This window comes from Equus asinus, chromosome 25, assembly GCF_041296235.1.
Source record: "Equus asinus isolate D_3611 breed Donkey chromosome 25, EquAss-T2T_v2, whole genome shotgun sequence".
Classification (NCBI taxonomy): domain Eukaryota; kingdom Metazoa; phylum Chordata; class Mammalia; order Perissodactyla; family Equidae; genus Equus; species Equus asinus.
The window spans coordinates 12,150,864-12,164,151 of record NC_091814.1 but is presented as its reverse complement, the minus strand read 5'-3'; positions in this window follow the sequence as shown (position 1 = coordinate 12,164,151).

The window sequence follows — 13,288 nt, the reverse complement described above, 5'->3', positions numbered from 1 at the left end:
CAGCCACTTTGGAAGACAGTTTGGCAGTTTCTCACAAAACTAAAAATACTCTTACTGTATGATCAGGCAATCCTACTCCAAAGAAGTGGAAAAGTTATGCCCACAAAAAATTTGCACAGGGACGTTTATAGCAACTTCATTCACAATTGTCAAAACTTAGAAGCAATCAAGATGTCTTCCCAGAGTTAACTGGGTAAATAAACAGTGGTACGTGCAGACAGTGGAATGCTACTCAAGACTACAAAGAAATGAGCTATCAAGCCATGACAAGACATGGAGGAATCTTAAATGCATATTACTAAGTGAGAGAAGCCAATCTAAAAAGGCCACATTCTGTATGATTCCAACTCTATGACATTCTGGAAAAGGCAAAACTATGGCGAGAGTAAAAAATCAGTGGTTGCCAGAGGTGGGGCGAGGGGGATGAATAGGCAGAGCGGGAAGGACTTTCAGGATAGTGAAAATACTCTGTATGAGACGGGGATACATGCCATGACACATTTGTCCAAATCCATGGAATGCACACCACCAAGAGTGAACTGTAATGTAAACTATGGGCTTTAGGAGATTATGGTGTGTCAGTGTAGGTTCATCAGCTGTAACAAATGTACCACTCTGTTAGGGAATGTTGATAATGGGGGAGACTATGCATATGCTGGGGGCGGGGGGAGTGTGCAGGGAGCATATGGAAAGTCTCTGTACCTTCCCCTCAATTTTGCTGTGAACCTAAAAGGCTCTAAAAAATAAAGTTTTAATAAAAACAGTAACCACACTTGAGAAGCTCAATCTTCCCAAAGTAAGCATTTTGAAAAATGAATGCAAGCATCAGTAGAACATTAAACACACACACACACACACAAATATTGAAGGATAAAAAGTTTAACTTACTCATCCAAGCCCATAAAGGGGAGAATAAAAATTTTATTCCACCACACTAGGACAGGGTTCTTAGGTCTCTGTTTCAGGAATTCCTGTTGTACAGGTATAAGAGCCTGAAATCCCAGCAGATCTTGCATGAGAATCAGGTTGTACGGGCCGGATGATGCTTGACATGTATTAGATGTGAGGTGGATGGGACCCAGAATACAGAAGGGTAAATTTTATGCAAGGAAATCTGCAGGTGATCAAGATTAGGAAACGTGGGATTGAGTTAAAAAGCACGCTCCTGTGAGCCTGGGTGAGTTCGAACCACCAACGCGCTAACCGATTGTACCACAAAGACACAGGAGACCGTGTTTTCCTGACCTCCTTAGGGAGTGAGCATCTACTAACACTGAGACTCTGTCACCCGCCTTACAGAACACTGCAAATTCCAAGGCCTCAGACAACCGGAGAAATTAACTCGATGAATCATGTTGTTTGTCTCCTTTGAAACCTGTGAGTTGGACGATTCCGAAGGTAGAAGGGCAGCCGAATGGCTCGCCCCTGACCCGCTTCAGAAGCCAGCACCCCTGGAGTCTCCCGGGGCCGCAACCCTTTCGGGCCTAAGTTGAGTGGGGTCCAAGGAAATCCGAACGCCCCGTGGTCTCCGGGCGTGGGTCTTCCCGTCACTTCGCCTTCACCCGACCGCCCTTCGTCACCCGCTGTCCCCAGGCCCGGGACCGATACGCGGGCTGCAACGTGTGCGAAGGACATACAGAGGTCAGAGAATGAGCATTTGCCCATCCTTTCGAGAGGGCGTCGAGGCCCCTTCCTTCTTCGCATTCCTGGGTCCAGAACGGGAGCTTCACAACGGCAGGGGTCCTGGTGGTGGTCACCCTTGGGCCCCCTCGCCGAACACAGGGTCTGACACTCACCACGGCGCTCTGTTAGGACTTATTGAATGAGTACTTCGTCTTTAGCTTTTAGTCCCATAAAGAACCCTGAGAATGGAAATAATGAAACGTTTCTCAAAGCGGAATTTCTTCTTAAAAGGTCTTTATTCCAGTTAATTGACTGCACAGCATTCCGTAGGGGGAGCCACGCTAAAGGCCTACAGTGACACGCTTGAGCTCCCTGCGCCCAGCTCCGCTGCGTTCTTCAGCTCAGTGCGGTCGGTGGGAGGCGGGGGGGGGGGGGGGGGGGGGGGGCGGGAGGAGAAGGGGGGGTGTCTCTTAGATATCTTTTGTACTTTGTTTGGATGTCCTCTGTTGGAGTATGAATGTCTTTTGTTGTATGGTGGAGGGGAGAGATTACCAGGAAAGCTCACTCTGCCATGATGATGACCTGCAGCTTCCGCGACTGTGCGATCCCTGTGTGCCGTTCCTGAGGTGGCCACGAGGGGGCCAGGTGGTCCTGCCCGAGAACCATTGCCTTTTTCGTACTTGAGTTAGTAGAAAGCAAGTCTTCCAGCCAATGCCGGGTCAAATACGAGTGGTCCTGGAACAGCGGTTCCTTACATTCAGTCACTGCCGCCTCAGGGTCGTCCTGGGTCTCCTAAGGCCCAGGCAGCCCAGACTCCAAGGAACTGGGTGTGGACGCTCAGTCGCCCCACTTTGGGGCCACCTCACTCAGCCTCCCAAAGACCCGCAATGAGTCCTGACCACAGAGAAACACATTCGTGCTTCTCGCGTGGATGGAAAACATTCCCTCACCTTCCTCTCAGGCTGCGGAAACCCATCGCGATGTTCTGGTGGCATTCATTCCGTGCAAGGGGAGGAGGAGTGCACAGGGGCGATCGCGAAGGAAGAAGGAGATGCGGGAGGACAGGAAGGCTGGGGAAAGGGGATGAGGAGAAAGAGAACGAGGAAGATGGAGAGGAGAGGAGAGGGGGTGTGCAATGGAGTGGGAGGAGGAATAGAGCTGGCGAAGGAGGGAGAGGGAAGAGGCAGGAGGAGAGGGAAGAGATGGGGGAGGGGTCACATTCCCAGGGTAGTTCTGTTCACCCGCCACCCTCACTCCAGGTCCTGCCACCACCACCATATCCCCACCTCTCACCTCGGGCTCCCAGACCCAAGGTGCTTTCGCCCTTCAAGGACAGTCTCTCCACCCGTCATGGTTCTACCCTCATTTGATTCTCTCCCTGCCCCTTGTCTGAGCCCGGTTCTCGGTTCTCTGGGTTTCCTGGCCCTTCATTCTGTGTGATCTCTGAACATCCTTTCAAACAGAAAACAGATTCTTTTTCTGCTTACCGTCGGCCAGAGTCCATTTCTGTTCCTTGCAGTCATAAACCTTGACTGACCTTCAAGTTCTCCTGGAGGAGTGCTCTGTGTTTTTTGTTGCTGCTCAACTTCTTGGTTTTCCAGGAGGACATTTTGGCATCCCCTCACACTTTGAGGAGAAGAACAACTTCCTCTCCATAAGAAGAGTAGCTCCTTTGCCTCCTTTCTCCTTGATTCAACTCTCACCCAGTCGCTTGGGACAAAATACACCTTCCAGCAACACTGGGCCAGCAGCTTCTTTTCTTTCTTTTCCTGTTAATGCTAATTTTTCTGTTCCGTGTATTGGATCAGGGAAGAGACGGCTTTGGGACACAATGAAGAAATAAAGGGGAAAATGGAATACACAGATTATGATTTTGAGATATAATATGAATTTACATTTCTTACACATGTAAATATGTAGTGTGGTGGTATTTTGTGTACATAAATACTGTATGTACTGTTAAGACAACTTGGGTCCACATCCCCTATGACCCAGTGATGAGTGCTCTTGGGTGCCCTGATAGTGTACATGTTTTAAATCCGTGCAGTTTCCGGGTCGTGATATATTGAGAAGGTGGAACGGAATTGACTTGGCCAAGCTCTCAGAAGAGAGTCTGTTTTCTTTGGAGCGGGGTGGGGAGGCGGGGGAGCTTTCCTTTTCTTCTTCATGCACCTCTGGGGGTTTTGTTGTGGTCGTTGTAATTCTTTCTTACAACAAACGCATAGTTGTTACATTCACGATACAAAGTTATCAACCGTGTTTAACGTTTATATCAAACACTCCGACCAACCAGACCATACTCGCCTGCGGTGTCTCAAAATCAACCGCCCACCGTGGAGGCCACGAGGCAGGGCCCTGACAATTATACAGCCACAGACTCTCTTCTGCACTCATCACTGGGTCATAGGGGATGTGGACCCAAGTTGTCTTAACAGTACATACAGTATTTATGTACACAAAATACCACCACACTACATATTTACATGTGTAAGAAATGTAAATTCATATTATATCTCAAAATCATAATCTGTGTATTCCATTTTCCCCTTTATTTCTTCATTGTGTCCCAAAGCCGTCTCTTCCCTGATCCAATACACGGAACAGAAAAATTAGCATTAACAGGAAAAGAAAGAAAAGAAGCTGCTGGCCCAGTGTTGCTGGAAGGTGTATTTTGTCCCAAGCGACTGGGTGAGAGTTGAATCAAGGAGAAAGGAGGCAAAGGAGCTACTCTTCTTATGGAGAGGAAGTTGTTCTTCTCCTCAAAGTGTGAGGGGATGCCAAAATGTCCTCCTGGAAAACCAAGAAGTTGAGCAGCAACAAAAAACACAGAGCACTCCTCCAGGAGAACTTGAAGGTCAGTCAAGGTTTATGACTGCAAGGAACAGAAATGGACTCTGGCCGACGGTAAGCAGAAAAAGAATCTGTTTTCTGTTTGAAAGGATGTTCAGAGATCACACAGAATGAAGGGCCAGGAAACCCAGAGAACCGAGAACCGGGCTCAGACAAGGGGCAGGGAGAGAATCAAATGAGGGTAGAACCATGACGGGTGGAGAGACTGTCCTTGAGGGGCGAAAGCATCTCTCCTAAGTTTACATCAAGTCCTCCAGCTTCACTTTTTAAGGCTTCAGGAAAAGGGCAGGTTTAGTTTTCAATGATTGCAAATGGAAATGATGGAAAAAAATGGAAAACATTATTTTGGAGATTTGTTATTTCAGATATTTCAGGAGACTAGACGAATTCAGGATCCACTCCAGATTACAGCTATAAAACAACAATTTCAAAGATGATTAATGGAGCCAGAATCTAATATTCATGAATGTGTATTTTAGTCTGTATTGAAACATAATTTTTCTCTCTAAAATTACCCTCCATTTTACCAAGCTCAGCCAAATGAAGAATAACTGGGTTGTAAAATAAGTTTAGTTTTAATAAATTTGGCCCAATTATTTACATAAGTACAGCAAGAATAGCAATTGATCCTATCGGCTCTTTTAAATCTGTTTGGCTGGAACTTCTTATAAGGAATCTCAGATTGAATTTTAAAGGCTTCTCAAGGCTAAGAAAGCCAGACCAAGCACTTGTCATCAGATTCCGTGTGCAGTACTTACAGGTTTGGGTGAATTCCTCTCTTCACATGGTCCCCAAAACATTGAGGTTCCTTGTACCTGCCAGAGGGAGTGACATTCTTTACTTGACCTTCCCAGGTTTCTGGGAACCCATAAGCAAGGGACCAGGCCAATATTTCCAAGTGTCTTTATGCCAGGAAGTCAATCTTTGTTTCTCAAAAGCTGTTTGGTCATATCTGAGCCCCTATGTTTTCTCAAATATGACGTTCCAGTCAAAGCCTTGGAATTATAACCAGTGTTTCCAATTGTGTCCTGTTATTAAGAAGGACAGGTTCTTATTGAACTTATGCAAATAATTATAAAGCCACGAAAAGAAGAATACTTTGTCATTAGGAGTTTTTAAATTCTGGAGGGATCAGATAGGGAGAAAAAGACAAACATTTCAGTTTTGCTTACAAATGTATAATCTCATCAAATTGCTATAAGTTTTACTTAGCATAAGAGAAAAGACGAAAAGATTTCCTTAAAGCTGAGAAAACAAAATGCAAATCATTTTTAAAAATTAGCAAGATTTTAAACACAAAGTCATGAAGTTATAATTATCCCTATCACTTTACTTAGTTTTATGTAACCAATGCTTGATTTTCTGATGGCAGTTTCATAAGGCCATCAGTTTTCCCATTAGAGTTCTGCAATGTTTTACCCAGTTTAGTTTTATTATCTGAAACTTTATCAGAAACCTGTGTTCTAGAGTAAGCCCTAGAATCCTTTCCGTGAATTTCTTTAAAGATGAAACGTATTTGTAAAAACATCAGAGTAAAATAACAACTGTCTGTAAATAATAAAAGACTTAAAAATGGCAATTGACAAAGAAACTTGGCTATTTTTGGTGACACATGACATTCCGAGACAACAACCAGAATTATGGCTGACAGTCAGGACAGGTCAAAATTTTAGTAACTTTATACAATTTTTAAAACATTTGCATCAATGACATTTACCCATGTAATATCATAGGTCCCTATGAAACGATGTTCACTTATCCCTTTAACCACAGTGACAGTTAAAGAATTTTAGGTGAATGCAGAGAATGAAATATTTGTAAGAACAACCCTAGTGTCTGTGATTAAGGACCCGACAAAAACAACATAGGAAATTTATTTTGATGAAACATAAAATCTTTATCCTTTTACATCTATTTAGTTTACCCGTTCTCAACAGTTATATTTACATCGTCTACAAAAACCTCATGAGACATTAAACAAAGTCAGCTGTTACTCTAAGTTATTACTCTTGTTGACAAATTTTGTAACAGAGAGAACATGAGCTCATTTGATGAGTAAACCCAGGCTGTATGTCTGCATTATATCCACGGCTGATAACTCTGAGAACATGTCTATTTTAAACCAAACCAGCAAACTTAAACAGGCTTTTATTTACCAAAGTTCACTTTATTTCCTGTTAAATAGCTTTGTCTTTTAGAAGGTTCTGTATGTTAATTAAAGACCGTGTTCCGTTATAAGAGATTTTGAATCCTCTCTTTGAAGGGTGACCCCTCAGGTGGACTCATCTGAAGCAGAGGTTCCCCAGAGTGGCCATTATAATTCCAAATTATCTCAAAAGTTTACCTATTTTCAGTTGTTTAGTTTCAGATCAGGCATTTTGGGGGAGTTGAAGTGGCAAATCTCAGTGAGAGAAGAGAAAGAAGCAGCAGGCTTGGCTTCTGCCCTGGCGTGTTTAATCATTTAATTATTTTTCTCTTAAAGAGGCAGTAAAATATTTCTTATTTTCTCCAGAAGCATCAACAGATTAAAATAGGCTTCCTGTTGTAGCTGGCTTGTTCCGATTGCATGTATCTGTTTGAGTAAACTGAAAGTGCCTCATTTTGGCCATTGTAAAGTGAGATCTCCTCTACATGTTCGATTCGCAGAGCCTGAAGGGTGGGTTTATGAGCTCTTGCAATATCAGGCAAGGGACACGTTCCCCAGCGACACATAATGTTTATTCCCACAACAGAATCTATAATACAATCCAGCAAAACAGATGTAATTGTTTTACAGAAGGTCTATTTACATATACCAACTTTGACAAACCTTTATCTTAAATTTTTCAATTCTTGTACCCCTAATTATAACTTATATTAGAATTTCATTCACCAGTTTTGGTATGACAATATTATGTAGGGAATGCATTCTCAGCTAGGCATAATATTTATTCCCTAAAAACATCCAGGCAAAGTTGACATAACCTCCTCATATCATATTAGGGTAAACACTTTAATCTTTATACTTGTACCAACCTGAGCAGCCTAATTGTTGCCCCAAACAAGTGTTGATAGGTTTCTCGCTGTGATTTCTGCCTACTGACTTTTAAAAATTTTTTCAAACTGGAATAAATAGAACAGGTTTGTCTGATATTCTTTAAGGTTGGGGGCCAATAGGGGGTCCCTTTAGCCCATCCAACCTTAGGCAGTGTTTTAGTAAAAGCTTCCTTTTGACTGTATTTGTGTCTCTTCTATTCACCCCACTCTTTCTTTTTAATGACTAAAGATTGCCATCCTGTTGGAGTGAGTTCTGTCACTCTTCCCTTCTTCACTTCTCTTTGTTAACTTGATGTTCCCATCTGCATCTGTGAGACCACAAGAAGAAGCTGAGACCCCAAGTTTGATTACGTTTTTAGAGATTAGTTGTTGTATTTTCCTTTTAATTTGGCCTTTCCATAGGTACCAATAAAACAGCGCTTTATGAAGAGAGCTCTCTAAAAGTTTTCTAACTTAAGGATCCATTGTTTGGCCATTTTCTCTCCAGAGTTTAAAGAATATTGTGGTCAAGCAGTGTCACGAAAGAATATCACTCCTTTCAGACATTGGCTTATAACTATAATTAGACCATCTACTCAGAATTAACCCCAATGAGCTCTGCTTGGCGACAGACAGCATGTTTCCCATTCCAATACACAGAGACGGACAAACACTCAGATCCAGACACAGGAAAACCAGACACCAGTGAACCAGTTCCCAGATGGAGGGTAGAAAGTCCTACAACTGTTCCCACTCCAAATGCGCGCCCAGACGGCCCCTCCGTGAATGGAAAGGACCCGAGATGGCCCTTCCATGAATGGAGGGGACCCCAAAAGAGGGGAAGGAAGTTCATGGGCATCTCTGAGGCAACTTACTCTACTTCAGAGTCCATCGACTTCCCACAAGGAAGAAGAAGCAAACAAACCAATCTAGAACCTGTTTCCTTGCCATAAGAAAATGGGCCTAGGGTCAGTGGCTCCGAGGCAGATGGAAAGTACTGGGGGCAGTCCCTAGGGCAAATGACCTAGGTGGCTGCAGGACTGCTTCCCAGGAAATCCCAGTTGGCCTGGGGCCATGGACCCATGGGCAAGAGCCTTCTGGTTGGCTCATCAGATTTTACCACCTACAAACATAGGTTCTTTACCCACCACACAAGAGGGGCCCAATAAAAACTGGAGCACCAGGCTTATGGCAAGGAAAGGGTTTTTATTTCGGGTGACATGAGCCAGGAGATGAGAGCGAGCCCTCACATTTGTCTCATTTCATCTCATCTCACCGAAAGAGGGGAGGAGAGGGGTTTTTAAAGTTTTGTGAGGATTGTGGCTGCTTGTAGATGGTGGGGGGACACAGTAGCCTTGCTGGTCGGAACTTTCCCACCAGCCTGCATTTGGCCTGGGGACACTGTTTGCAGGGAGGAGGAGGAGATGATAGGGAACCCAGGTGGTTTGTCTCCATGGTGGATAGAGTATTCTGGAGCCAGGGAGTAAGCGGGGAAAGAGTGCTTTGGTTTTAGCCCCACATATGCTGGGTTTAATGTAGGGGAACTGATATCAGGCTGGCATCAGCAGGTCACCATACATGTGCCAGAATTCTGCTACAATAGCTCCTTGGGGATATTCTCACAGAAATCTGCATTAAAAATCTTATAATCTATGGTTCGACTCTTTGCATGTTTAAATGGTCTCTTCTGTGCCACCTTAGGAAATGTGATGTCCTAATCCAAGATCAGGCTCAAGAGCTGGCCCAGTTACGGCAAACGATAGAGAAAGGCAGAGAAGTCTCTGTGCTCCTCAAGCAGCACCTCAGGAACCTCCTCACCCACGCTGACCCTACCAACTTCCAGGGTCAGGGCTTTCAAGAGCAACTGGCTGAGGGATGCAGGCTGGTGGAGCGCCTTGCCCGAAAGCTCAGCCCAGGTAAGGCAGTCATAGGCCCTGACTGCACTGAGCTGCTCCAAGAGATTCCGCTCACAAGGATTTTTTTTTTAACCAGTGGTTCTGGTTTCCACGTCCCATTTGGGGCCATCACAGGACCAGCACTGGCGGGGTGGCAACAGAGAGGAGAAATGCACTGGGTACAGGCCACAGTGATCCAACTAGATGTTTCTTTCCTGATGGACGGTGAATCACATTAATTGATTTTTGAGTGTTGAACCCCTTTTTCATAGCTGGAATCAATCTCACTTGGTTGTGGTGTATAATTCTTTTTATACTTTCTTGGATTCAATTTGTCAAATCTTGATGATTTTTGCACCTATGTTCGTGAGACTTATTGGCCTGTAGTTTTCCTTTTCATAACATCTTTGTCTGGTTTTTGTATTAGGAGAATGCTGACTTCATAGAATGTGTTAGGATGTATTCCCTCGGTTTCTATTTTCTGCAAGAGATTGTAGACAACTGGCCTAATTTCTTCCTTAAATATTTGATAGCATTCACCCATGAATTTATCTGGGCCTGGTGCTTTCTGTTTTGGAAGATTCTTTGTTGTTTCAATTTCTGTAGTAGATATAAGCCTATTCAGATGATCTGTTTCTCCTTGTGGGAATTTTGGTAGATTGTGTGTTTCAAGTAATGGATCCATTTCAAACATCAGGGCACAGATTCGTTCCTAACATTCCTTGATTATCCATTTGATGTCCATGGGATTAGTAGTGCCAGTCCCTCTTCCACTTCTCATATGAGTAATCTGTATCTTCTGTCTTTTTTCTCATTTCTTCTCAGCATAGTGCCTGCCCTAGAGAATGTTCCATGTGAGCTTGAGAAGAATCTGTGTTCTTCCCTTGTTTGATGAAGAATTGTAGAAGTGTCGATTCTATCAAGTTGATTGATGGTGCTGTTTATTTCAACTATATCCTTCCTGATTTTCTGCCTGCTGGATCTCTCTGTTTCTGACAGAGGGGTGTTGAAATCTCCAACTGTAATACTGGATTCATCTACTTCTCCTTGCAGGTCTCAGTTTTTGCCTCAGTTATTTTCACCCTCTTCTCCTAGGTGCACCTTAAAAACTGTTATGTCTTCGGAGAATGGACTCCGTTTTGTTCCGTGATACCACTCTTTATCCCTGATCATTTTCATCAGTCTGAAGTCTGCTTTGTCTGAAATTGTTTGAGCTACCGCATCTTTCTTTTGATCAGTGATAGCGTGGTATATCTTTCTCCATCCTGTTTCTCTTATTATATCTGTGCCTTTTTATTTAAAGTGGATTTCTTATACACAACGTCTAATTAAGTCTTATTTTTTCATCCGCTCTGACAGTCTATCTTTTAATTGGTGCAGTTAGACCACTGACTTGGAAGGTTTTTGTTGATATACTTGGATTAATGTCTACCATATTAGTTACTGTTCATTGTTCTTTTTCTTGGTTTCTTTTTTTTGTCTTCCACTCTTTTGCTGTCTTCTCTGGTTGTAAAAAAGAATTTTATGTGATTCCATTTTTTTCTCCTCTCTTGGCATATCAACTGTACTTTTATTTTTTCTTTCATCTTTTTCAGTGGTTGCCCTGGAGTTTGCAATGTACATTTAAAAATCATCCAAGTGCTCCTTCAAAGAACAGTGTACTGTTTCATGGCTAGCACAAGTGCCTAATAACACAGTATTCCCAATTCATTCCACCCATCCGTTAGACCATTACTGTCATTCATTTCACTTATCCATAAGCTGCTTATCCAAATCCATTATTGCTACTATGGTTTTGAACTGTTATCAGTTAGATCAATCAAGAAAAAGACAAATAAATTATTGTATTTGAATTCATTGCTTCAAAATGCTCTTCCTTTCTTTGTGTAGATCCCAGTTTCTGACTTATATCATTTTCCTTTGTTCTGAGGAATTTCTTTTAACATTTCTTGCAAGGCAGGCCTACTGGTGACAAATTCCTTCAATTCTTATTTGTCTAGGAATGTTGTCTTTTTCTCTTGCTTATGAAGGATAATTTGCCGGATACAGAATTCGTGGTGGGTGGGGTGTTTTTCTTATGCTCCCTTCTCTTCTTGCTTGCATGGTTTCAGAGAAGTCTGATATACCTCTTATCCTTACTCTTCTCTGGGTAAGATATTTTTCTCTCTGGCTTCATTTAGACTTTCCTTTTGTCTTTGATTTTCTGCATTTTGAATATGATATTCTTTCCTAGGTGTATGCATTTTGGTATTTTCCTGGTTGGTATTCTCTGAGCTTCCTGGATCTGTGGTTCAATGTCTATAATTCATTTCAGGGGATGCTGGCCCCACGGCCAAGTGGTTAAGTTCACAAGCTCCACTCGGCAGTGCAGGGTTTCACTGATTCAGATCCAGGATGCATACATGGCACTCCTCATTAAACCATAATGAGGTGGCATCCCATATGCCACAACTAAAAGAACCCACACTAGAATGTACAAGTATGTACTGGGGGGATTTGGGGAGAAAAGGCAGAAGAAAAACAGAAGATTGGGAACAGTTGTTAGCTCAGGTGCCAATATTAAAAAAAAAAACAAAACCTTTGGGTGGAAAAAACTAAAAATTGTTTTAGGAAATTCTCAGTCATTATTGCTTCAAATACTTCTTCTGTGCTCCTTCTGATAGTCACATTACACATATTTACGCCTCTTGTGATTGTTCCTTAGTTCTTGCATAATCCCTTCCTTTTCATTCTTTTTTCTCTTTGCATTTCAATTTCAGAAATTTCTATTGATATTTGTCCAAGCTCGCAGGTTCTTTCCTCAGCCGTGTCCAGAGTATTGTTGAACCTCTAAGGCACTCTTCATTTCTGTCCCAGTGTTTTTCATTTCTACCATCTCCTTTGGATTCTTTCTTAGAGTTCGCGTCTTTCTACTTACCTTAGCCATATGTTCTTGCATGCTGTCCACCTTTCCCTTTGGAGCCGTTAGCATATTAATCACTGTTGCTTTAAATTCCTGGTCTAGTAATTCCACCATGTCTGCCATATTGGAGCCTGGTTCTAATGCTTATTTTCTTTCTTCAAACTGTGGTTTTTTTTTTGTCTCATAGCATGTCTTTTAATGTTTTGTTAAAAGCCAAACATGATATACTGGGTAAAGGATTTGAGGTAAGTAGGCCTTAGTGTGAAGTTTTGTCTTTATCTGGCTAGGGGTTAGGCTGGGTTTCCTGTTTATTGTAGCTGTAGATGTGAGAGGCCTAAATCTCCTCTGGAATTCTTGGTTTTGTGTTCTCAGCTGTCTTGAGTGTCCCTGGTGATTTCTGCTTAAATGAGGCCTGAGAACTTGCAGTTCTTTCGGTTGTATCCTTTCAGTTGTATTCCCCTGTTATCATATAGGATCCCTAAGGATGTGCTGGTAAGGTGTGTGTGTGTGTGGAAACATTCTGTAGTCCTATGATCAGGGCTCAGTCTTTGAGTCAGCCTGTGTCACTGGGCTGTAGCCTTCACAAGAGCTTCTCAGGGTTCACCTTCCTCCTCCCCTCGATGGAAAAGGAAGGCTAGAGGGGCCGGGATTGGGTATTTCCTTTCCCCAAGGTCAGTTGGGATGTGGTAAAATCCCAGTTGGTTAGGCTCTGGTCAAATAGTTTCTTTGAGAGCAGGCTTTGTCAAGAAAACAAAATGCTCTGGCTGTATCTCCCAGTAGCTACTTTCCTCTCACTCTGCCAGAGGCGTAAGGAGATTTTTCTCTAGTCTTCACTGTGAGACACTGATAGGGCTCCTGGACATAAAACTCTCCAGAACTCTTGGGTTTCTCCCACGACTGGGCCCCCTGATGCTTTTAACTCAAACTTCTCCACACTGAGTCTCCATGGTAAGTCAATTACATGCTAAGTTTTCCTACTCTGGTCCTGGCTCCTGCCTAGGTT